Source organism: Ambystoma mexicanum, chromosome 2p, assembly GCF_040938575.1.
Source record: "Ambystoma mexicanum isolate Mex_15411 chromosome 2p, UKY_AmexF1_1, whole genome shotgun sequence".
NCBI lineage: Eukaryota > Metazoa > Chordata > Amphibia > Caudata > Ambystomatidae > Ambystoma > Ambystoma mexicanum.
In genome coordinates, this window is record NC_090923.1 from 616201117 (window position 1) to 616226481 (window position 25365).

The window sequence follows — 25365 nt, forward strand, 5'->3', positions numbered from 1 at the left end:
ATGAGAGGTGGTTTCCGAATGGGTGAAGTGTGTGTCTGGGATTGTTACAAGAGTCATGTATTGCCGCAATTGTTGTGTAATTTGGTAAAATGTATGTGTAGCCATAATCATGGGGGTTTTCCTGTTTCCATTTCCTAGTGAGGATGAGGGTTGTGTGGATTTTTGGCCACTCTTATATCCAAAGGGCTGTACGACTTTTCCGAGGGCCACCTACATCTGGGTCTGGAAGGGATGGCCTTGCAGTGCATTGGTTTGGGGTGGGGAGGATGCGCCTTCACCAGCTCCGAGGAGCCATCATCGCTGCCCAAGCAAAAGGAGAGGGCCCCCCCCCTGACCTTATAGTGGTTCACCTGGGAGGGAATGATTTTGCGTCTGTGGGACGGAAGGGGGTACGGGAGCAGCTCATGGCAGACCTTGAATGGATTGCACAGAGGTTTCCAAACACTGTGGTGGCCTGGTCCCAGATGATTCCCAGGATGGATTGGAGAACTCAAGGGAATATAAGGGCCATCAACCGCTCGCTGTGGAAACTGAATGGCAAGTTCACTAGACTGACAGAGGGCAACACCAGAATACGGACCATTCACCATGGCAATATCAAACCTGCTGTGATGTTTCACAGAGATGGGGTGCACCTTTCCAAAACAGGCATGGAGCAGTTCATTGGAAACCTAATGGATTTTGCCCAGACGCTATTTTAGGGGGGGTTTGCCCAGTGACTGATGGACGCACTGGAAGATGTGAAAAGTGAATAAAAATGGTAGTAAGTATGTTGGCAGTGAGACTTCCACTTCCTAGCAATTGTTTGCATTCATGGCATGTCAAAGCATTCAGTATGTTTGTGCAGCTTATTTCTTAGCTACCCATCACCACTTGCTTCAGCCTACATCAATTTGCTTGGCCTTGCATAAATTTTGTCCTTGTGAGCTTTTCCCTTACAATAGACACCCCTATGCGAATGAGCAGGTGTTTTTGTCAAAAGTGTGCCAGCAGTTGCCCGGAAGGGCCAGCCGTGTACTTTATTTATCTTCCCTTTCTGCTTCTTCATTGCCTATGGCTTTTTAACTCACCCAATCACTAATACGTTGCATGGTTGCTTCTCACCTCGATTTCCCATCCACAAGCATCCCATGGAGGAGCGCATGGTGCAAAGTATGTTGGCTGTTTCTGAATAGGTAGTGTGGCTGAAATCCTCGCCCCCACGCTTGTATTTCTGTACAGTTTAGCGGAATAGTACATTGTCCATAGATTTTTTATTCTCTTTTAGGTGCAGGTGTGTTGTAGCTGTCTACCCACTTGTAGGAAAGCAGTCAGCTGGTCCTTAGCATTTCACGTGAGTGTTTGCAAATTATTACTCCGTTTATTGTAGCGTGCAGGGAGTACGTCATATTGCAGAGGACTACTACAGTTTGTGAGCAAATTCTGGACCTTTTGGTGTACTTGTTTGGAGTAGGTTTGTGGCACTGAATACCACTTACTGTGCTACGTTCCATACTTTCAGAAGCACACATACTTATTGTTTCAGTCTTCATCTGGTCTTTGGGCAGTGAAGGGTTCCATAGCGAAGGTACTCATGGATTCTCGGCGATCAATGTCTGGTGCGGAGGCATTAGCTGCAGTGATGGAGTCTGGCTCAGAGCAAGGTACAGATGTGTACATGCATTCTGAAACAGATAGTGCTTCTGAGGGGCAGGAGGGAAGTGATTAGGGAAGTGAGATGGCCATTGACGAAAGTCCCTCCTCCCACTCATCATCGTCATCATCTGATGATGAAGAGGAAGGAAGAGTGCGTCCACCTTTTCGCACACTTCCCACACGCAGGGGACCTGTAAGGGGGAGGGGACGTGCAAGACGGCCACGCAATGTGGCAGTTCCTGACATGACTCAAGAGTCGCTCTGGGTGCCTCCAGCAATGGCTCAGCCTGTTGTGCCCCCTTTCGCTGGTATATCAGGGTGCACAGTGAATACAGAAGGGTTTCAGCCTATTGATTTTTTTCCAACATTTTTGTTGATGTCCGGTTCATTGCAGATGTGGTTCAGCAAACCAATTTATACGCTGCACAGTTCATGAGGTCTAGGGGTCCCACTCTGAAACCTCACTCCAGAGCACAAGCATGGGTACCCACAAACGATGTTGAAATGAGACAGTTTTGGGGTCTCATTTTGCTCATGGGAATTGGACACAAGCGGTCTGTCGCGATATACTGGTCTACTGTAGCACTACTTTATTGCCTGTTTTTTTCAGCTACAATGAGCAGAAATCGCTTTCAAGCACTGCACCGTATGTTGCACTTCAATGACAACTCGGCAGCATTACCCAAAACGGACCCAAACTTTGATAGGCTGTTCAAACTGAAGCCATTTCTGGACCACTTCACTCACCGATTTGCAGAGGTGTATGTTCCTGGCCAGAACATATCCATTGATGAATCGTTGGTGTTGTTCAAAGGTCGCCTTGTATTCAGGCAATACATTCCTAGCAAGAGATCACGATATGGGATTAAAATGTACATGTTGTGTGAAAGTATCACTGGGTATGTCAGCAGCATGAGAGTCTACACCGGTAAAGACTCTACCCTAAAACCTCCGGGCTGCCCAGCCCATTTAGGGACAAGTGAGAAGATTGTTTGGGATCTTCTCACACCATGGCTCCACAAGGGACATCATTTGTATGTAGACAATTTCTACACTGAAATTCCACTGTTCAAGGAATTGTTCAATGTGGGCACACTGGCATGCGGTACAATCCGCAGTAACCGCAAAGGCTTCCCCAGACAACTTGTGTGTAAGAAGTTGGCCAAGGGACAATGTATGGGATTGCGGCAGGATGAATTGTTAGCAGTGAAATTCTGCGACAAAAGGGATGTGTACATGCTAAGTACTATTCATGATGAAAGTACTTCAGCTGTCCCTCTGCGCAGGAAGACTCAGCAAGTGTTGAAGCCCAATTGCATTCTGGATTACAACAAGTACATGGGTGGAGTAGACAAAAATGACCAAGTGCTTGAGTCATACCACGCTGAACGCAAGTCGCGTATCTGGTACAAAAAGTTAGCCACACACATTGTGCATATGGCAACGTACAATGCTTATGTGGTGTACCGTGCAGCTACTCCAGAAAACAAGCTCTTCTTTTTGGATTTTGAATTAGAAATTGTTCAATCTCTGGCTAATGTTCATGTACAAATTCCCTCCTTTCCAGAGGTCGAAGATGTGGCCAGATTGCAAGAGCGACACTTTGGTGATTATGTTCCTCCCACTGCCACGAAGGCACAACCGTACCGAAAATGTAAGGTGTGTACAAAACAAGGAAAGAGGAAGGATACTCGGGTGTACTGTCCCCAATGCCCTTCCCAGCCTGCTCTCTGCTTTCAGCCTTGTTTCCTTTTGTATCATACAAAGGAAAATTATTGGGAGATCGACTGATTTCCGAAAATGCCCATCATTCCCTGAAAGGGACCCTTAGCCACTGAAATCGTGCATGTCTTATAAAGGAATGGCACTCTTGAACCCTGTCCTGTAGGTGTACCATCAATGAAAAAGCAACAGGATGTCAACTCACTTCACTTGATTTAGCGTGCATTCATGATCATTGCTAGTCCTGCTTCCTCCACTTGAGGCCTGCCTTGGAAAGGCAACCACAGCCGTAGCTTTCCCTTGAGACCTGCCAAGAAAATTTACATCAGTCTAGATCCCTCAGCTCAAAGCGTGACTTGCAAAGGAACGCTAATCAGGCTCCTTCCATTGGAGGCGTGCCTGCAAAATAGTAATCATTATGAGTCCTTGTACTTGAGTTGTGCCATGCGGGTCTTTCCCCTTTGGCATGCTTTGGCAAGCAATGTTAGTCCTGCCCCCTCCACTTGAGGCCTGCCTGGGAAAGAGACATCACCCCCCGGTACCTTTCACTTCAGGTCTGCCTCATAAGGAAAAGGCAGTCTAGCTCCCTCTGCGCGTGGTGTGCCTTGCAAAGTAACGCAATGCTTGTTTCTTCCAAAGCAGGTGCATCTTGGAAAGAAATGCCACTCTAGCTCCCTCCACTTGAGGTGTGCCTTGGAGTAGGTGGGGACAGCACTCTGCTTTACTCCCCTTTGGCGTGCTTAGGCAAGCAATGCTAGTCCTGCCCCCTCCACTTGAGGCCTGCCTGGGAAAGAGACATCACCCCCGTTACCTTTCATTTCAGGTCTGCCTCATAAGGAAAAGACAGTCTAGCTCCCTCTGCGTGTGATGTGCCTTGCAAAGTAACGCAATGCTTGTTTCTTCCAAAGCAGGCGCATCTTGGAAAGAAATGCCATTCTAGCTCCCTCCAATTGAAGTGTGCTTTGGAGTAGGTGGGGACAGCACTCTGCTTTACTCCCCTTTGGCGTGCTTAGGCAAGCAATGCTAGTCCTGCCCCCTCCACTTGAGGCCTGCCTGGGAAAGGCAACCACAGCCGCAGCTTTCCCTTGAGGCCTGCCAAGAAAATTTACATCAGTCTAGATCACTCAGCTCAAACCGTGACTTGCAAAGGAACGCTAATCAGGCTCCTTCCATTGGAGGTGTGCCTGCGAAATAGTAATCATTATGAGTCCCTGTACTTAAGTTGTGCCATGCGGGTCTTTCCCCTTTGGCATGCTTTGGCAAGCAATGCTAGTCCTGCTCCCTCCACTTGAGGCCTGCCTGGGAAAGAGACATCACCCCCCGGTACCTTTCACTTCAGGTCTGCCTCATAAGGAAAAGGCAGTCTAGCTCCCTCTACGCGTGGTGTGCCTTGCAAAGTAACGCAATGCTTGTTTCTTCCAAAGCAGGCGCATCTTGGAAAGGAATGCCACTACACCGCCTCTAGTTGAGGCGGGCCATGGAGAAGAAGGGTGGAGCACTCTGGGTCACTTCCCCATGGGAGTGCAGCTTGCTCCTGTTCGGGATTGCCTTACAAAAAAAAAAGTCTGGAAAACCCCATCCGCTTCCGGCGTACTTTGGACAGGAACCCAAATCTGGCTCCTTCCACCTGAGGTTTGGCAAGCAAAGAAAGGCCAGGCCCGCTCCCTCTACTCAAGCTGTGCGTTGTGGAAGACCAGAACACCATTCAGGTTCTCTCCACTCAAGGGGTGTCTTTTCAAAATAATACACGCCACTTTGGCTCCCTCCCTTGATGTCTAAGTGTCATGAAAGTGGTACTTGGACACCAACTATATGGCAGTGGTGTCTTGCGTACCTCGTAAGATCCTGCCTTGTTTATTGTTTTACTGCGAGTAATGTTATGTGTGGTGTAAGTGACATGTCTTCTGTAGGAATTAATTGGATATGATTGGTGTGTGAAGTAGGTAAAGATACAAAGAACATGCAGATGCAATTTCTGTGAATGGACTATTCCAGCACTGCCGAAATGATTGTCATGTTGCAGGATGGCTGTTTTGTGTGGGTACGGTGGAACATAAGAATGTTTGCCCATAGTTGCTATGGGCATACTCAAAGCTGGTGTGGAAGATAGCGCCTGTAGGGCAGGGTAGCGAAGTGAGCCAGTATGCACTTGCTATCAGTGTCCACATGTGATTGCAGGCACATAAAGTTTGCATGCAGACACAGTTGCTATAAAATTGATGCCAAATGATAGTTAAGATATTGCTAGAGACACAGTTGCATTGTACACACATGTCCACGTGGTATAAGTGTAGATATGCTCATGTGTAGATACACTTGCTCTGGTGCTAGTGATTTGGTAGAACTGCAACTGCTGAAATGGATGCCAACTGACTGCAGACACAAAAGGGATACGAATGGCCAGTGATCCGGTGGGTGCCTTGTCGTGGCATCACTGCTCACAAGGACAAACCTTCTTGTGCTACACAAGGAGGTTTGTCCTTGTGCTAAATCCCACCTTGCGTGTCTAACTGCATTGTGTCTGGCATGTATGGGAAGTGTGAGGAAAGGGGCATGTGAAATGGCTTACTACCAGTACTTTACTGTTTCCTAAGCGCACTACAGAGAAGTTACTATACAAAAGATGTACCCATTGTCACTCAGGTACCATACCGGCACACAAGAGGTCTGCCTCTCATTGGGACATGTGTGGCGATGCGGGAAGGTAGGCCACGTGTTGTTGGCAGTGTGTTTCGGTGAGTGGCCAGATGGAAATATCTGAGAATTGTCTGCATTTCCAGCCAATTTCAGATACATTTCCCTGTGTGCACTCACCGAAACACGTCGCCACCAACAGATGTCATACCTCCTCGTGTTCCCACAGGTGTCCCGACAAAAACGGTACCTCACATGCGTGGGTGCACCTACCTGGCTGGCACGGGGCAAGCCGAAAACGCAAGCAACCCCCAGTCTGTTTGCAGAGGGGAATCTCAGCCATTCTCCCGACCGGCACAACATACAGATATGGGCCTCGGGTGTCCAAGCCACCAAGGAAAACACGGAGCCCCATGCATTTCCGAAAAGAGGACACCCGTGGGCATCCGGAGAGGTATGATTTGCGCACATCGCCCCAGAATTTATTACCCAGAAACCCCCGCAAAGTCTGAAATGTGCCCCAGACTTTGCGGGGGTGTCTGGGTAATACATTCTGGGGCGATGTCGCAAATCATACCTCCAAGGATTCTCACGGGTGTCCTCTTTTGGGAAATGCATGGGGTTCCCTGTTTTCCTTGCTGGCTTCGACACCCTAGGCCCAAATCTGTAGGTTGCCCACATGAACAAAATGGGCAGTGGCGAATGGCTTGGGGTTCCCAGTCGGTTACCCTTTTCCTTTTGTGCCCCCGCTAGGTGCACCCACACATGTGAGGTACCGTTTTCATTGGGACACGTGTGGGGACACGGGAAGGTAGGCCACGTGTTGTTGGCGGTGTGTTTCGGTGGGTGGCCAGAGCGAAATGTCTGAGAATTGTCTTCATTTCTGGCCAATTTCAGAGACATTTCCCTGTGTACACTCACCGAAACACGTCGCCAACAGCAGATGTCATACCTTCTCGTGTTCCCACAGGTGTCCCGACGAAAAAGGTACCTCGCATGTGTGGGTGCACCTACCTGGCTGGCAAGGGACAAGCCGAAAACGCAAGCAACTCCCAGTCTGTTTGCAGAGGTGAATCTCAGCCATTCTTGCGACCGGCACAACATACAGATATGGGACTCGGGTGTCCAAGCCACCAAGGAAAACAGGGAGTCCCATGCATTTCCGAAAAGAGGACACCCGTGGGAATCCGCAGAGGTATGATTTCGCCACATCGCCCCAGAATTTATTACCCAGACAGCCCTGCAAAGTCTGAAATGTCGGAAAAAAAACACTTTTTCCGCACATTTCGCTCGACGCAGCCATCGAAACAAGCCCCCAACAACACATGGCCTACTGTCACGCGTTCCCACAGGTGTCCCGATGAAAACGGTACCTCACATGCGTGGGTGCACCTACCTGGCCGCCAAGGGGAAAGCCTAAAACACAAGTAACCCCAAGTCTGTTTTCAGAGCGAAATCTCAGACATTCTGCCGACCGGCACAACGTACAGATATGGGCCTCGGGTGTCCAAGCCACTGAGGAAAACAGGGAACCCCATGCATTTCCGAAAAGAGGACACCCGTGGGAATCTGCAGAGGTATGATTTGCGCACATCGCCCCAGAATTTATTACCCAGACAGCCCTGCAAAGTCCGAAATGTGGGGAAAAAAACGCTTTTTCCGCACATTTTGCTCGACGCACCCATCGAAACACGCCCCCAACAATACATGGCCTACCGTCACGCATTCCCACAGGTGTCCTGATGAAAACGGTACCTCACATGTGTGGGTGCACCTACCTGGCCGCCAAGGGGAAAGCCTAAAACACAAGTAACCCCAAATCTGTTTTCAGAGCGAAATCTCAGACATTCTGCCGACCGGCACAACGTACAGATATGGGCCTCGGGTGTCCAAGCCACTGAGGAAAACAGGGAACCCCATGCATTTCCGAAAAGAGGACACCCGTGGGAATATGCAGAGGTATGATTTGCGCACATCCCCCCAGATTTTATTACCCAGACAGCCCCGCAAAGTCCGAAATGTCAGGAAAAAAACACCTTTTCCGCACATTTTGCTCGACGCACCCATCGAAACATGCCCCCAACAACACATGACCTACCGTCACACGTTCCCACAGGTGTCCCGATGAAAACGGTACCTCACATGTGTGGGTGCACCTACCTGGCCGCCAAGCGGAAAGCCTAAAACACAAGTAACCCGAAGTCTGTTTTCAGAGCGAAATCTCAGACATTCTGTCGACCGGCACAAGGTACAGATATGGGCCTCGGGTGTCCAAGCCACCAAGGAAAACGGGGAACCCCATGCATTTCCGAAAAGAGGACACCCGTGGGAATCCGTAGATGTATGATTTGCGCACATCGCCCCAGATCTTATTACCCAGACAGCCCCGCAAAGTCTGAAAAGTCGGGAAAAAAATGCTTTTTCCGCAGATTTTGCTCGACGCACCCATCGAAACACGCCCCCAACAACACATGGCCTACTGTCACACGCTCCCACACGTGTCCCAATGAAAACGGTACCTCACATGTGTGGGTGCACCTACCTGGCTGGCAAGGGGCAAGCCGAAAATGCAAGCAACCCCCAGTCTGTTTGCAGAAGGGAATCTCAGCCATTCTGCCGACCGGCACAACATACAGATATGGGCCTCGGGTGTCCAAGCCACCAAGGAAAACAGGGAACCCCATGCATTTCCGAAAAGAGGACACCCGTGGAAATACGCAGAGGTATGATTTGCGCACATCGCCCCAGAATTTTTTACCCAGACAGCCATGCAAAGTCCGAAATGTTGGGAAAAAAACACTTTTTGCGCACATTTCGCTCGACGCACCCATCGAAACATACCCCCAACAACACATGGCCTACAGTCACGCGTTCCCACAGGTGTCCCGATGAAAACGGTACCTCACATGCTTGGGTGCACCTACCTGGCCGCCAAGGGGAAAGCCTAAAACACAAGTAACCCCAAGTCTATTTTCATGGCGAAATCTCAGCCATTCGGCCGACCGGCACAACGTACAGATATGGGCCTCGGGTGTCCAAGCCACAGAGAAAAACGGGGAACCCCATGCATTTCCCAAAAGAGGACACCCGTGGGAATCCGCAGAGGTATGATTTGCGCCTATCGCCCCAGAATTTATTACCCAGACACCCCCGCAAAGTCTGGGGCACATTTCGGACTTTGCGGGGGTGTCTGGGTAATAAATTCTGGGGCGATGTGCGCAAATCCTACCTCTGCGGATTCCCACGGGTGTCCTCTTTTTGGAAATGCATGGGACTCCCTGTTTTCCTTGGTGGCTTGGACACCCGAGGCCCATGTCTGTATGTTGTGCCGGTCGGCAGAATGGCTGAGATTCCCCTCTGCAAACAGACTGGGTGTTGCTTGCGTTTTCGGCTTGCCCCTTGCCAGCCAGGTAGGTGCACCCACGCATATGAGGTACCGTTTTCATCGGGACACCTGTGGGAACGCGGGACGGTAGGCCATGTGTTGTTGGGGGCGTGTTTCGATGGGTGCGCCGAGCTAAATGTGCGGAAAATGTGTTTTTTTCCCCAAATTTCGGACTTTGCGGGGGTGTCTGGGTAATACATTCTGGGGCGATGTGCGCAAATCATACCTCTGCGGATTCCCACGGGTGTCCTCTTTTCGGAAATGCATGGGGCTCCCTGTTTTCCTTGGTGGCTTGGACACCCGAGGCCCATATCTGTATGTTGTGCCGGTCGGCAGAATGGCTGAGATTCCCCTCTGCAAAAAGACTGGGGGTTGCTTGTGTTTTCGGCTTGCCCCTTGCCAGCCAGGTAGGTGCACCCACGCATGTGAGGTACCATTTTCCTCAGGACACCTGTGGGAACGAGGGACGGTAGGCCATGTGTTGTTGGGGGCGTGTTTCGATGGGTGCGCCGAGCGAAATGTGCGGAAAATGCGTTTTTTTCCCCACATTTCGGACTTTGCGGGGGTGTCTGGGAAATAGATTCTGGGGCAATGTGCGCAAATCATACCTCTGCGGATTCCAACGGGTGTCCTCTTTTCGTAAATGCATGGGGCTCCCTGTTTTCCTTGGTGGCTTGGACACCCAAGGCCCATATCTGTATGTTGTGCCGGTCGGCAGAATGGCTGAGATTCCCCTCTGCAAACAGACTGGGGGTTGCTTGCGTTTTCGGCTTGCCCCTTGCCAGCCAGGTAGGTGCACCCACACATGCGAGGTACCTTTTTCGTTGGGACACCTGTGGGAACACGAGAAGGTATGACATCTGCTGTTGGCGACATGTTTCGGTGAGTGGACACAGGGAAATGTCTCTGAAATTGGCCGGAAATGAAGACAATTCTCAGACATTTCGCTCTGGCCACCCACCGAAAAACACCGCCAACAACACGTGGCCTACCTTCCCGCGTCCCCACACGTGTCCCGATGAAAACGGTACCTCACATGTGTGGGTGCACCTACCGGGGGCGGAAAAGGAAAAGGGTAACCGACTGGGAACCCCAAGCCATTCGCCACTGCCCATTTTGTTCATGTGGGCAACCTACAGATTTGGGCGTAGGGTGTCGGGTGTCGAAGCCAGCAAGGAAAACAGGGAACCCCATGCATTTCCCAAAAGAGGACACCCGTGGGAATCCGCAGAGGTATGATTTGCGCACATCGCCCCAGAATTTATTACCCAGACAGCCCCGCAAAGTCCGAAAAGACGGGAAAAAAACGCTTTTTGCGCACATTTTGCTCGACGCACCCATCGAAACATGTCCCCAACAACACATGGCCGACTGTCTCGCGAAAAATGCGTTTTTTTCCCCACATTTCGGACTTTGCGGGGGTGTCTGGGTAATAAATTCTGGAGTGATGTGCGCAAATCATACCTCTTGGTGGCTTGGACACCCAAGGCCCATATCTGTATGTTGTGTCGGTCGGCAGAATGGCTGAGATTCCCCTCTGCAAACAGACTGGGGGTTGCTTGCGTTTTCGGCTTGCCCCTTGCCATCCAGGTAGGTGCACCCAAACATGTGAGGTACTGTTTTCATCGGGACACCTGTGGGAACGTGTGACGGTAGGCCATGTGTTGTTGGGGGCATGTTTCGATGGGTGCGTCGAGCGAAATGTGCGTAAAAAGTGTTTTTTTCCCGACATTTTGGACTTTGCGTGGCTGTCTGGGTAAGAAATTCTGGGGCGATGTGCGCAAATCATACCTCTCCGTATTCCCACGGATGTCCTCTTTTCGGAAATGCATGGGGTTCCCTGTTTTCCTTGGTGGCTTGGACACCCGAGGCCCTTATCTGTATGTTGTGCCGGTCGGCAGAATGGCTGAGATTCCCCTCTGCAAACATACTGGGGGTTGCTTGCGTTTTTGGCTTGCCCCTTGCCAGCCAGGTAGGTGCACCCACACATGTGAGGTACCGTTTTCATCGGGACACCTGTGGGAACGTGAGACAGTAGGCCATGTGTTGTTGGGGGCGTGTTTTGATGGGTGCGTCGAGCGAAATCTGCGGAAAAAGCGTTTTTTTCCCGACTTTTCGGACTTTGCGGGGCTGTCTGGGTAATAAGATCTGGGGTGATGAGCGCAAATCATACCTCTGCGGATTCCCACGGGTGTCCTCTTTTCGGAAATGCATGGGGTTCCCCGTTTTCCTTGGTGGCTTGGACACCCGAGGCCCATATCTGTATGTTGTACCGGTCGGCAGAATGTCTGAGATTTCGATCTGAAAACATACTTGGGGTTACTTGTGTTTTCGGCTTTCCCCTTGGCGGCCAGGTAGGTGCACCCACACATGTGAGGTACCATTTTCATTGGGACACCTGTGGGAATGCGTGACGGTAGGCCATGTGTTGTTGGGGGCATGTTTCGATGGGTGCGTCGAGCGAAATGTGCGAAAAAAGCGTTTTTTTCCACACATTTCGAACTTTGCAGGGCTGTCTGGGTAATAAATTCTAGGGCGATGTGTGCAAATCATACCTCTGCGGATTCCCACGGGTGTCCTCTTTTCGGAAATGCATGGGGTTCCATGTTTTCCTCGGTGGCTTGGACACCCGAGGCCCATATCTGTACGTTGTGCCGGTTGGCAGAATGTCTGAGATTTCGCTCTGAAAACAGACTTGGGGTTACTTGTGTTTTAGGCTTTCCCCTTGGCGGCCAGGTAGGTGCACCCACGCATGTGAGGTACCGTTTTCATCGGGACACCTGTGGGAATGTGTGACAGTAGGCCATGTGTTGTTGGGGGCATGTTTCGATGGGTGCGTCGAGCAAAATGTGCGGAAAAAGTGTTTTTTTCCCGACATTTCGGAATTTGCGGGGCTGTCTGGGTGAAAAATTCTGGGGCGATGTGCACAAATCATACCTCTGCGGATTCCCACGGGTGTCCTCTTTTCGGAAATGCATGGATTTCCCTGTTTTCCTCGGTGGCTTGGACACCCGAGGCCCATATCTGTAAGTTGTGCCGGTCGGCCGAATGGCTGAGATTTCGCCATGAAAACAGACTTGGGGTTACTTGTGTTTAAGGCTTTCCCCTTGGCAGCCAGGTAGGTGCACCCACGCATGTGAGGTACCGTTTTCATCGGGACACCTGTGGGAACGCGTGACTGTAGGCCATGTGTTGTTGGGGGCATCTATCGATGGGTGCGTCGAGCGAAATGTGCGTAAAAAGTGTTTTTTTCCCGACATTCCGGACTTTGCGTGGCTGTCTGGGTAAAAAATTCTGGGGCGATGTGCGCAAATCGTACCTCTGCGTATTCCCACTGGTGTCCTCTTTTCGGAAATGCATGGGGTTCCCTGTTTTCCTTGGTGGCTTGGACACCCGAGGCCCATATCTGTATGTTGTGCCGGTCGGCAGAATGGCTGAGATTCCCCTCTGCAAACATACTGGGGGTTGCTTGCGTTTTCGGCTTGCCCCTTGCCAGCCAGGTAGGTGCACCCACACATGTGAGGTACCGTTTTCATCGGGACACCTGTGGGAACGTGGGACAGTAGGTCATGTGTTGTTGGGGGCGTGCTTCGATGGGTGCGTCGAGCGAAATCTGCGGAAAAAGCGTTTTTTTCCCGACTTTTCGGACTTTGCGTGGCTGTCTGGGTAATAAGATCTGGGGTGATGAGCGCAAATCATACCTCTGCGTATTCCCACGGGTGTCCTCTTTTCGGAAATGCATGGGGTTCCCTGTTTTCCTTGGTGGCTTGGACACCCGAGGCCCATATCTGTACGTTGTGCCGGTCGGCAGAATGTCTGAGATTTCGCTCTGAAAACAGACTTGGGGTTACTTGTGTTTTAGGCTTTCCCCTTGGCGGCCAGGCCAGGTGCACCCACACATGTGAGGTACCGTTTTCATCGGGACACCTGTGGGAAAGCGTGACGGTAGTTAAAATAGAGAATATACACATTTACTCCAGTTAACTAATTGTTATTCCGTTTTGCTTTTCTCATTATCTCTACAAATGGACGTGATTCGCGGATTGGTATGTGATTTTTGAAATAACCTTTAAACAATGGCTGTTGTATGTACATATATTATTAACAATGTAATAAGTCATGCTATATTAATTGTTTGTTGCTATAATACCGCCCTGAAGAAGGATTAATTCCGAAATGCATTGGCACTAGAGTGTTATGGACAATTTGAGATGCAAACTCATTGTGTGATTTACATGAACAAAGTTTGGCGGCAAATACTACAGGAATGTGAATTAAACAATTCCTGCTAAAATATTTCATTGAAAAATATTTCTTTAAAATTCATTACCTGTATAACATGAATTGGATACCTAATCTCTAATATATCAAAGATTAGCAACCTATTTGGGGCTAACTGAGAGGCGCCTTTCTTAGCAAAGTGGTTCCACTTTGCTTCTTGGAAGTTTTTTGTTTGATTAGGTCCTAGTGCCACAGGACCATTTTTGAATTGGCAGCTCCAGGCGAGAACATTATGATCGGTGAATTTAGTATTTTTTTAATATAAGCAACTATAATATGTGGTGCCCTCCTCACCCTCTTTTTCAAAGCGTGACGGTAGGCCATGTGTTGTTGGGGGCATGTTTCGATGGGTGCGTTGAGCGAAATGTGCGGAAAAAGTGTTTTTTTCCTGACATTTCGGACTTTGCAGGGCTGTCTGGGTAAAGAATTCTTGGGCGATGGGCGCAAATCATACCTCTGCGGATTCCCACGGGTGTCTTCTTTTCGGAAATGCATGGGGTTCCCTGTTTTCCTTGGTGGCTTGGACACCCGAGGCCCATATCTGTACGTTGTGCCGGTCGGCAGAATGTCTGAGATTTCGCTCTGAAAACAGACTTGGGGTTACTTGTGTTTTAGGCTTTCCCCTTGGCGGCCAGGTAGGTGCACCCACACATGTGAGGTACCGTTTTCATCGGGACACCTGTGGGAACACGTGACGGTAGGCCATGTGTTGTTGGGGGCGTGTTCCGATGGGTGCGTCGGGCGAAAAGTGCAGAAAAAGCATTTTTTCCCCACATTTCGGACTTTGCAGGGCTGTCTGGGTAATAAATTCTGGGGCGATGTGCGCAAATCATACCTCTGCGGATTCCCACGGGTGTCCTCTTTTTGGAAATGCATTGGGTTCCCTGTTTTCCTCGGTGGCTTGGACACCGGAGGCCCATATCTGTACGTTGTGCCGGTCGGCCGAATGGCTGAGATTTCGCCATGAAAACAGACTTGGGGTTACTTGTGTTTTAGGCTTTCCCCTTGGCGGCCAGGTAGGTGCACCCACGCATGTGAGGTACCGTTTTCATCGGGACACCTGTGGGAACACGTGACGGTAGGCCATGTGTTGTTGGGGGCATGTTTCGATGGGTGCGTCGAGCGAAATGTGCGTAAAAAGTGTTTTTTTTCCTGACATTTTGGACTTTGCGGGGCTGTCTGGATAAAAAATTCTGGGGCGATGTGCGCAAATCATACCTCTGCGTATTCCCACGGGTGTCCTCTTTTCGGAAATGCATTGGGTTCCCTGTTTTCCTTGGTGGCTTGGACACCCGAGGCCCATATCTGTATGTTGTGCCGGTCGGCAGAATGGCTGAGATTCCCCTCTGCAAACAGACTGGGGGTTGCTTGCGTTTTCGGCTTGCCCCTTGCCAGCCAGGTAGGTGCACCCACACATGTGAGGTACTGTTCATCGGGACACCTGTGGGAACGTGTGATGGTAGGCCATGTGTTGTTGGGGGTATGTTTCGATGGGTGCGTCGAGCAAAATGTGCGTAAAAAGTGTTTTTTTCCCGACATTTTGGACTTTGCGGGGCTGTCTGGGTAAAAAATTCTGGGGCGATGTGCGCAAATCATACCTCTGCGTATTCCCACGGATGTCCTCTTTTCGAAAATGCATGGGGTTCCCTGTTTTCCTTGGTGGCTTGGACACCCGAGGCCCATATCTGTATGTTGTGCCGGTCGGCAGAATGTCTGAGATTTCGCTCTGAAAACAGACTTGGGGTTACTTGTGTTTTAGGCTTTCCCCTTGGCGGCCAGTTAGGTGCATGTGATGCTGGAAATGCATCGGAGGGACAGGGCCTCTGAATCCTTGTCCTTTACTGCTTTTTATCGTGTGTTCTGTCATGTTTTCTGCCCAGGAGTCCATGTGGGACTCCTGGCAGTACAGCTCTCTTTTGGTTTGGTGAACAGACCCATGGGATACCCTTATGGCACCCATGGGTAGGGGTACAACCCTGTGCCCCTAGTGTATGTTTTCCGGCACCTTTGGGTGGCCCACAGAGCAGGGTATGGGCTGGTGGCAGCTCCATGCTGAATTTGACAGGTGCTCTGGGTGTCCTCCATTTTGGGATACCCAGGCCCTGCCATTGGGATCAGTTGATTCCTGATAGGAAACAAGATGGCCCCTGTGGCCTCTTGCTTTCTATTGCCTGTTACCTTGTTTCCCAAAGTCCTGGGAAGCCCTGACTCTGTCCCTTCCCCCTGACTGGCTGTTGGGTGGAAGTTCCATATATGGTGTTGTTGTGAAGGCCCAGCTAGACTGACTGGAGCCTTCCCAGTGACTGTATGTTGTGGGTACCTCCTGTGGGTGGGACCTGGGTGAATGGAGTGTGTGACCAATATACACTCCTTGTTGTGGTTGTCTGGTTTCTGGCATGAGAGACAAAGACTGAGACAGCCCTGCCAGAAACTGGCCTGAATGCAATGTGTAGTGTTGAATGGCTGGGTACTTGTCCCAATCCACATTCCTTGTTGTGAGTGTCTGAAAGGGAGGAGTGTGGCCTGAATGCACTGTGTGCCTGATTGGCTGACTGACTGCATGAATGCCCTTCTGCATGATTGGCTGCTGAGTGTGTGCCAGCAGTGTGGATGAGAGACAGAATAGTATATCTGGGGACCTCTCACCACTGGTAATTGTTCAGAAGCGTTCTGGAGTTGAGTCTCCACTCTAAGAGTAACTGGAACTGCTGATCCTCGACGTCCAGCTGGAAGAAGAAGACTTGCTGTTGCATTTGCTTCGATCGATCCGAAGGCTGCCGAAATCGTCGAAGACTGACCCGAGAGAGGACCTGGTAAGGCGCCCTCTTCCCGTGCTCCGAGGGACCATCGAGCACCGCTCCATCTTCGCTGAAGCGCCCTGGAAGACAGACCCTCGAAAGGCTGCCGACCCGAGACGGGACCGCCGAGGAGATCGAAGTGAAGCACCCGGACATCGCCGCCGTCGAAGTCCATTGCCGTCGACCAGGGTTCGCAGGTTTGTCTAACCGCTGGAGGCCCGTCGAAGTTGTGTTGCCCAGCCGTGGGAACCACTTGACGCCGTGCAGCCGACGACCGGAGCCGTCCGCTCCTTGCCTAAGAACATTTGAATCGAAGGACTCCCTCGTCCACACCGTCGAGCCCGCTTTATCCTGCCGGAGAAAGTCGAGGACGACCAACGTGCCGAGGAGAGACCTGCCGGTGGGTTTCCCGCCACCCGAAGACCTCAAAGACTCGAACGACTCGACGCCCTTGCTGGGCCTCCGTCTCCACAATCTTTGCGGTCCAGAACTATCGTCACCGAGGTGCCACGCACGCCTCTGCCTTGCAGGACGCCGACGCTCCGACGCCGACGAGCACCGCTCGGACGAAGCTGCCACCTCATCAACGCCATTCTACCCTGTTTGTCGACGGACATTCGACGCCCCGTGTCTCCCGCTTGAAAGGGAAGGCATTCAAGAAGGGCCGTCGATTCCCCGCCGCCGAACGCCGAGTTCCTCGACGCTTCTCGACACCTCTCGACGATCAGTGACTCCCGCTTGAAAGGGGGTCGCTCAAGAAGGATCTGTCGACGCCTCTTTGAAGAACTCAACTCCACCAGGTACATTGGGCGGTAAAAACATTATAGGAGGGAATAAGACTTACAGAACAATATATGGACTGGGCTTGTGCTATATCTTTATTTTACAGGTTGCCCAGGTGGGGGATCTCCACACAGAACTATGTCTAGTGGTAGGGGCCAGTATTCTGCCTATTGCTCAACCATCTTATTTTTTTCCCCTCTCTCTATTGCTGGTTTCACTCTATTGATCTGTGTTACAGTATTGTTGATGCGCTTTAATAAGATCTAATACAAAGGGTGGTACCACATTAGAATTGTATATATTTGCCATTGTTGATTTTCCTAAGTACAAAGTGAGTTATTATGATAAGTGTACATAACCTTGAATATTGATTATATAAAGACTGTGTTCTAACCAATACAGTGTGTGGACATTCCTTTGTGGGGGCTTGGGGACTACACTGTACTTAAGAACCAGCCTGCATCACCTCCTGAGAAGCTAGGCCTTGATTGCTCGTCCATTGCTACCGTAATAGAGAATCTTGGCTGGGGTCTTCTGTACCTCTCTTCTACCATATAGAGAGCAGAGGTACAGACACCCCCTACCGGTCCTTTACACTGGTGGCAGCGGTGGGATTCTTATAGTTTTAAGAATCAGTGTATAACCGTACCACTTACAAAATATCTGCACTTTATTAAATTAAGGTTTAGTTGTGTACAAGATAACTGCATTACAAACAATGGAGTCTATTGCAAATGGCAAATTGACTCGGATGAGCTTGGAGGCTCTCCAGAGTGCTTGTGAAGCCAGGGAGTTAGACTTTGTGGATAAATCTAGGGCTGAGCTGATAGCTGCCCTGGTGGACTACCAGACTGATGGTGAAACTCTTGATGAGGGGGGGAATGCCACCAATGAGGACTCTGCCCCTGGGGTTTCTGCTGAATCTGTTTCTGGGAATGACGCCATGCCTGCTGCCTCTGTTCCTAACCCCAGCAATTCCTTGGAGCTTGAGTTATTAAGGATGGAATTGGCCTTTGAATACCGCAAGTTGGAAATAGATGCTGAACTTAAGAAAGAGGAGTTGGCTCAACAAGTGGAGCTCAAGAATAGGGATCTTGAACTCAGAAATAAGGACCTTGAACTCAAGAGCCAGGACACTGAATGTCAGAGAATCCAGCTAGAGAAAGCTAGAGTGGAGACTTCAGCTAAAACCAGTGAGAGTGTCAGGTCCCCAGCCACCAAGTTTATGAAAGATTTGGTTGGTGTATTTGTGGAGGGTTCAGATATCCTCCAATGGATTGAAGCGTTTGAAATGGCTTGTGCGATTCATGATGTTGATAAAAGAGATTGGGCTAAGTGTTTGTTAAGCAGAGTGCCTCAAACTGGATATGACTTCAGAATTGTATATATTTGCCATTGTTGATTTTCCTAAGTACAAAGTGAGTTATTATGATAAGTGTACATAGCCTTGAATATTGATTATATAAAGACTGTGTTCTAACCAATACAGTGTGTGGACATTCCTTTGTGGGGGCTTGGGGACTACACTGTACTTAAGAACCAGCCTGCATCACCTTCTGAGAAGCTAGGCCTTGATTGCTCGTCCATTGCTACCGTAATAGAGAATCTTGGCTGGGGTCTTCTGTGCCTCTCTTCTACCATATAGAGAGCAGAGGTACAGACACCCCCTACCGGTCCTTTACAGTGCACCCACACATGTGAGGTACTGTTTTCATCGGGACACCTGTGGGAACGCGTGACGGTAGGCCATGTGTTGTTGGGGGCATGTTTCGATGGGTGCGTCGAGCGAAATGTGCGAAAAAAGTTTTTTTTTCCCGACATTTCGGACTTTGCGGGGCTGTCTGGGTAAAGAATTCTGGGGCGATGTGCGCAAATCATACCTCTGCGGATTCCCACGGTTGCCCTCTTTTCGGAAATGCATGGGGTTCCCTGTTTTCCTCAGTGGCTTGGACACCCGAGGGCCATATCTGTACGTTGTGCCGGTCGGCAGAATGTATGAGATTTCGCAGTGAAAACAGACTTGGGGTTACTTGTGTTTTAGGCTTTCCCCTTGGCGGCCAGGTAGGTGCACCCACACATGTGAGGTACCGTTTTCATCGAGACACCTGTGGGAACACGTGACGGTAGGCCATGTGTTGTTGGGGGCTTGTTTTGATGGGTGCGTCGAGCGAAATGTGCGGAAAAAGTGTTTTTTTCCCGACATTTCGGAATTTGCGGGGCTGTCTGGGTAAAGAATTCTGGGGCGATGTGCGCAAATCATACCTCTGCGGATTCCCACGGGTATCCTCTTTTCGGAAATGCATGGGGTTCCCTGTTTTCCTCAGTGGCTTGGACACCCGAGGGCCATATCTGTACGTTGTGCCGGTCGGCAGAATGTCTGAGATTTCGCAGTGAAAACAGACTTGGGGTTACTTGTATTTTAGGCTTTCCCCTTGGCGGCCAGGTAGGTGCACCCACACATGTGAGGTACCATTGTCATCGGGACACCTGTGAGAACGGGTGACAATAGGCCATGTGTTGTTGGGGGTGTGTTTTGTTGGGTGCGTCGAGCGAAATGTGCGGAAAAAGCATTTTTTTCCCTACATTTCGGACTTTTCAGGGCTGTCTGGGTGATAAATTCTGGGGCGATGTGCGCAAATCATACCTCTGCGTATTCCCACGGGTGTCCTCTTATCGGAAATGCATGGGGTTCCCTGTTTTCCTCGGTGGCTTGGACACCCGAGGCCCATATCTGTACGTTGTGCCGGTCGGCAGAATGTCTGAGATTTCGCTCTGAAAACAGACTTGGGGTTACTTGTGTTTTAGGCTTTCCCCTTGGCGGCCAGGTAGGTGCACCCACACATGTGAGGTACCGTTTTCATCGGGACACCTGTGGGAACGGGTGACGGTAGGCCATGTGTTGTTGGGGGCCTGTTTCGATGGGTGCGTCGAGCAAAATGTGCGGAAAAAGCGTTTTTTTCCCCTCATTTCGGACTTTGCAGGGCTGTCTGGGTAATAAATTCTGGGGCGATGTGCGCAAATCATACCTCTGTGGATTCCCACGGGTATCCTCTTTTCGGAAATGCATGGGGTTCCCCGTTTTCCTTGGTGGCTTGGACACCCGAGGCCCATATCTGTACGTTGTGCCGGTCGGCAGAATGTCTGAGATTTCGCTCTGAAAACAGACTGGGGGCTACTTGTGTTTTAGGCTTTCCCCTTGGCGGCCAGGTAGGTGCACCCACACATGTGGGGTACCGTTTTAATCGGGACACCTGTGGGAACGCGGGACGGTAGGCCATGTGTTGTTGGGGGTATTTTCGATGGGTGCGTCGAGCGAAATGTGCGCAAAAAGCTTTTTTTTTCCCCACATTTCGGACTTTGCAGGGCTGTCTGGGTAATAAATTCTGGGGCGATGTGCGCAAATCAAACCTCTGCGGATTCCCACGGGTGTCCTCTTTTCAGAAATGCATGGGGTTCCCTGTTTTCCTTGGTGGCTTGGACACCCGAGGCCCAGATCTGTACATTGTGCCGGTCGGCAGAATGTCTGAGATTTCCCTCTGAAAACAGACTCGGGGTTACTTGTGTTTTAGGCTTTCCCCTTGGCGGCCAGGTAGGTGCACCCACACATGTGAGGTACCGTTTTCATCGGGACACCTGTGGGAACGCGTGACGGTAGGCCATGTGCTGTTGGGGGCGTGTTTCGATGGGTGCGTCGAGCGAAATGTGCGGAAAAGGCATTTTTTTTCCCGACATTTCGGACTTTGCGGGGCTATCTGGGTAATAAAATCTAGGGCGATGTGTGCAAATAATACCTCTGCGTATTCCCACGGGTGTCCTCTTTTCGGAAATGCATGGGGTTCCCTGTTTTCCTCGGTGGCTTGGACACCCGAGGGCCATATCTGTACGTTGTGCCGGTCGCCAGAATGTCTGAGATTTCGCTCTGAAAACAGACTTGGGGTTACTTGTGTTTTAGGCTTTCCCCTTGGCGGCCAGGTAGGTGCACCCACACATGTGAGTACCGTTTTCATTGGGACACCTGTGGGAACGTGTGACAGTAGGCCATGTGTTGTTGGGGCATGTTTCGATGGGTGCGTTGAGCGAAATGTGCGGAAAAAGCATTTATTTCCCCACATTTCGGACTTTGCAGGGCTGTCTGGGTAAAAAATTCTGGGGCGATGTGCGCAAATCATACCTCTGCGGATTCCCACGGGTTTCCTCTTTTGGGAAATGCATGGGGTTCCCTGTTTTCCTCGGTGGCTTGGACATCCGAGGCCCATATCTGTACATTGTGCCGGTCGGCAGAATGTCTGAGATTTTGCTCTGAAAACAGACTTGGGGTTACTTGTGTTTTAGGCTTTCCCCTTGGCAGCCAGGTAGGTGCACCCACACATGTGAGGTACCGTTTTCATTGGGACACCTGTGGGAACGCGTGACGGTAGGCCATGTGTTGTTGGGGGCGTGTTCCGATGGGTGCGTCGAGCGAAATGTGCCGAAAAAGTGTTTTTTTCCCGTCTTTTCGGACTTTTCAGGGCTGTCTGGGTAATAAATTCTGGGGCGATGTGCGCAAATCATACCTCTGCGTATTCCCACGGGTGTCCTCTTTTTGGAAATGCATGGGGTTCCCTGTTTTCCTCGGTGGCTTGGACACCCGAGCCCCATATCTGTACGTTGTGCCGGTCAGCAGAATGTCTGAGATTTCGCTCTGCAAACAGACTGGGGGTTGCTTGCGTTTTAGGCTTGCCCCTTGCCAGCCAGATAGGTGCACCCACACATGTGAGGTACCGTTTTCATGGGGACACCTGTGGGAACGCGTGACGGTAGGCCATGTGCTGTTGGGGGCGTGTTTCGATGGGTGCGTCAAGCGAAATGTGCGGAAAAGGTGTTTTTTTCCCGACATTTCGGACTTCGCGGCGCTATCTGGGTAATAAAATCTGGGACGATGTGCGCAAATCATACCTCTGCGTATTCCCACAGGTGTCCTCTTTTCGGAAATGCATGGGGTTCCCTGTTTTCCTCGGTGGCTTGGACACCCGAGGGCCATATCTGTACGTTGTGCCGGTCGGCAGAATGTCTGAGATTTCGCTCTGAAAACAGACTTGGGGTTACTTGTGTTTTAGGCTTTCCCCTTGGCGGCCAGGTAGGTGCACCCACACATGTGAGGTACCGTTTTCATTGGGACACCTGTGGGAACGTGTGACGGTAGGCCATGTGTTGTTGGGGCGTGTTTCGATGGGTGCGTCGAGCGAAATGTGCGGAAAAAGCATTTATTTCCCCACATTTCGGACTTTGCAGGGCTGTCTGGGTAAAAAATTCTGGGGCAATGTGCGCAAATCATACCTCTGCGGATTCCCACGGGTGTCCTCTTTTCGGAAATGCATGGGGTTCCCTGTTTTCCTCGGTGGCTTGGACATCCGAGGCCCATATCTGTACATTGTGCCGGTCGGCAGAATGTCTGAGATTTCCCTCTGAAAACAGACTCGGGGTTACTTGTGTTTTAGGCTTTCCCCTTGGCGGCCAGGTAGGTGCACCCACACATGTGAGGTACGGTTTTCATCGGGACACCTGTGGGAACACGTGATGGTAGGCCATGTGCTGTTGGGGGCGTGTTTCAATGGGTGCGTCGAGCGAAATGTGCGGAAAAAGCGTTTTTTTCCCGACATTTCGGACTTTGCGGGGCTATCTGGGTAATAAAATCTGGGGCGATGTGCGCAAATCATACCTCTGCGTATTCCCATGGGTGTCCTCTTTTCGGAAATGCATGGGGTTCCCTGTTTTCCTCGGTGGCTTGGACACCCGAGGGCTATATCTGTACGTTGTGCCGGTCGGCAGAATGTCTGAGATTTCGCTCTGAAAACAGACTTGGGGCTATTTGTGTTTTAGGCTTTCCCCTTGGCGGCCAGGTAGGTGCACCCACACATGTGGGGTACCGTTTTCATCGGGACACCTGTGGGAACGCGGGACGGTAGGCCATGTGTTGTTGGGGGCGTGTTTCGATGGGTGCGTCGAGCGAAATGTGCGCAAAAAGCTTTTTTTTTCCCCACATTTCGGACTTTGCAGGGCTGTCTGGGTAATAAATTCTGGGGCGATGTGCGCAAATCAAACCTCTGCGGATTCCCACAGGTGTCCTCTTTTCGGAAATGCATGGGGTTCCCTGTTTTCCTCGGTGGCTTGGACACCCGAGGCCCAGATCTGTACGTTGTGCCGGTCGGCAGAATGTCTGAGATTTCCCTCTGAAAACAGACTCGGGGTTACTTGTGTTTTAGGCTTTCCCCTTGGCGGCCAGGTAGGTGCACCCACACATGTGAGGTACCGTTTTCATCGGGACACCTGTGGGAACGCATGACGGTAGGCCATGTGCTGTTGGGGGCGTGTTTCGATGGGTGCGTTGAGCGAAATGTGCCGAAAAAGTGTTTTTTTCCCGTCTTTTCAGACTTTTCAGGGCTGTCTGGGTAATACATTCTGGGGCGATGTGCGCAAATCATACCTCTGCGTATTCCCACGGGTGTCCTCTTTTCGGAAATGCATGGGGTTCCCTGTTTTCCTCGGTGGCTTGGACACCCGAGCCCCATATCTGTACGTTGTGCCGGTCAGCAGAATGTCTGAGATTTCGCTCTGCAAACAGACTGGGGGTTGCTTGCGTTTTATGCTTGCCCCTTGCCAGCCAGATAGGTGCACCCACACATGTGAGGTACTGTTTTCATCGGGACACCTGTGGGAACGCGTGACGGTAGGCCATGTGTTGTTGGGGGTATGTTTCGATGGGTGCGTCGAGCAAAATGTGCGGAAAAAGCGTTTTTTTCCCCACATTTCGGACTTTGCAGGGCTGTCTGGGTAATAAATTCTGGGGCGATGTGCGCAAATCATACCTCTGGGGATTCCCACGGGTATCCTCTTTTCGGAAATGCATGGGGTTCCCCGTTGTCCTTGGTGGCTTGGACACCCGAGGCCCAGATCTGTACGTTGTGCCGGTCGGCAGAATGTCTGAGATTTCCCTCTGAAAACAGACTCGGGGTTACTTGTGTTTTAGGCTTTCCCCTTGGCGGCCAGGTAGGTGCACCCACACATGTGAGGTACCGTTTTCATGGGGACACCTGTGGGAACGCATGACGGTAGGCCATGTGCTGTTGGGGGCGTGTTTCGATGGGTGCGTCAAGCGAAATGTGCGGAAAAGGCGTTTTTTTCCCGACATTTCGGACTTTGCGGGGCTATCTGGGTAATAAAATCTGGGACGATGTGCGTAAATCATACCTCTGCGTATTCCCACGGGTGTCCTCTTTTCGGAAATGCATGGGGTTCCCTGTTTTCCTCGGTGGCTTGGACACCCGAGGGCCATATCTGTACGTTGTGCCGGTCGGCAGAATGTCTGAGATTTTGCTCTGAAAACAGACTTGGGGTTACTTGTGTTTTAGGCTTTCCCCTTGGCGGCCAGGTAGGTGCACCCACACATGTGAGGTACCGTTTTCATCGGGACACCTGTGGGAACGCGTGACGGTAGGCCATGTGTTGTTGGGGGCGTGTTCCGATGGGTGCGTCGAGCGAAATCTGCGGAAAAAGTGTTTTTTTTCCCCTCATTTCGGACTTTGCAGGGCTGTCTGGGTAATAAATTCTGGGGCGATGTGCGCAAATCATACCTCTGCGGATTCCCACGGGTGTCCTCTTTTCGGAAATGCATGGGGTTCCCTGTTTTCCTCGGTGGCTTGGACACCCGAGGCCCAGATCTGTACATTGTGCCGGTCGGCAGAATGTCTGAGATTTCCCTCTGAAAACAGACTCGGGGTTACTTGTGTTTTAGGCTTTCCCCTTGGCGGCCAGGTAGGTGCACCCACACATGTGAGGTACGGTTTTCATCGGGACACCTGTGGGAACACGTGATGGTAGGCCATGTGCTGTTGGGGGCGTGTTTCGATGGGTGCGTTGAGCGAAATGTGCGGAAAAGGCGTTTTTTTCCCGACATTTCGGACTTTGCGGGGCTATCTGGGTAATAAAATCTGGGGCGATGTGCGCAAATCATACCTCTGCGTATTCCCACTGGTGTCCCCTTTTCGGAAATGCATGGGGTTCCCTGTTTTCCTCGGTGGCTTGGACACCCGAGGGCCATATCTGTACGTTGTGCCGGTCGGCAGAATGTCTGAGATTTTGCTCTGAAAA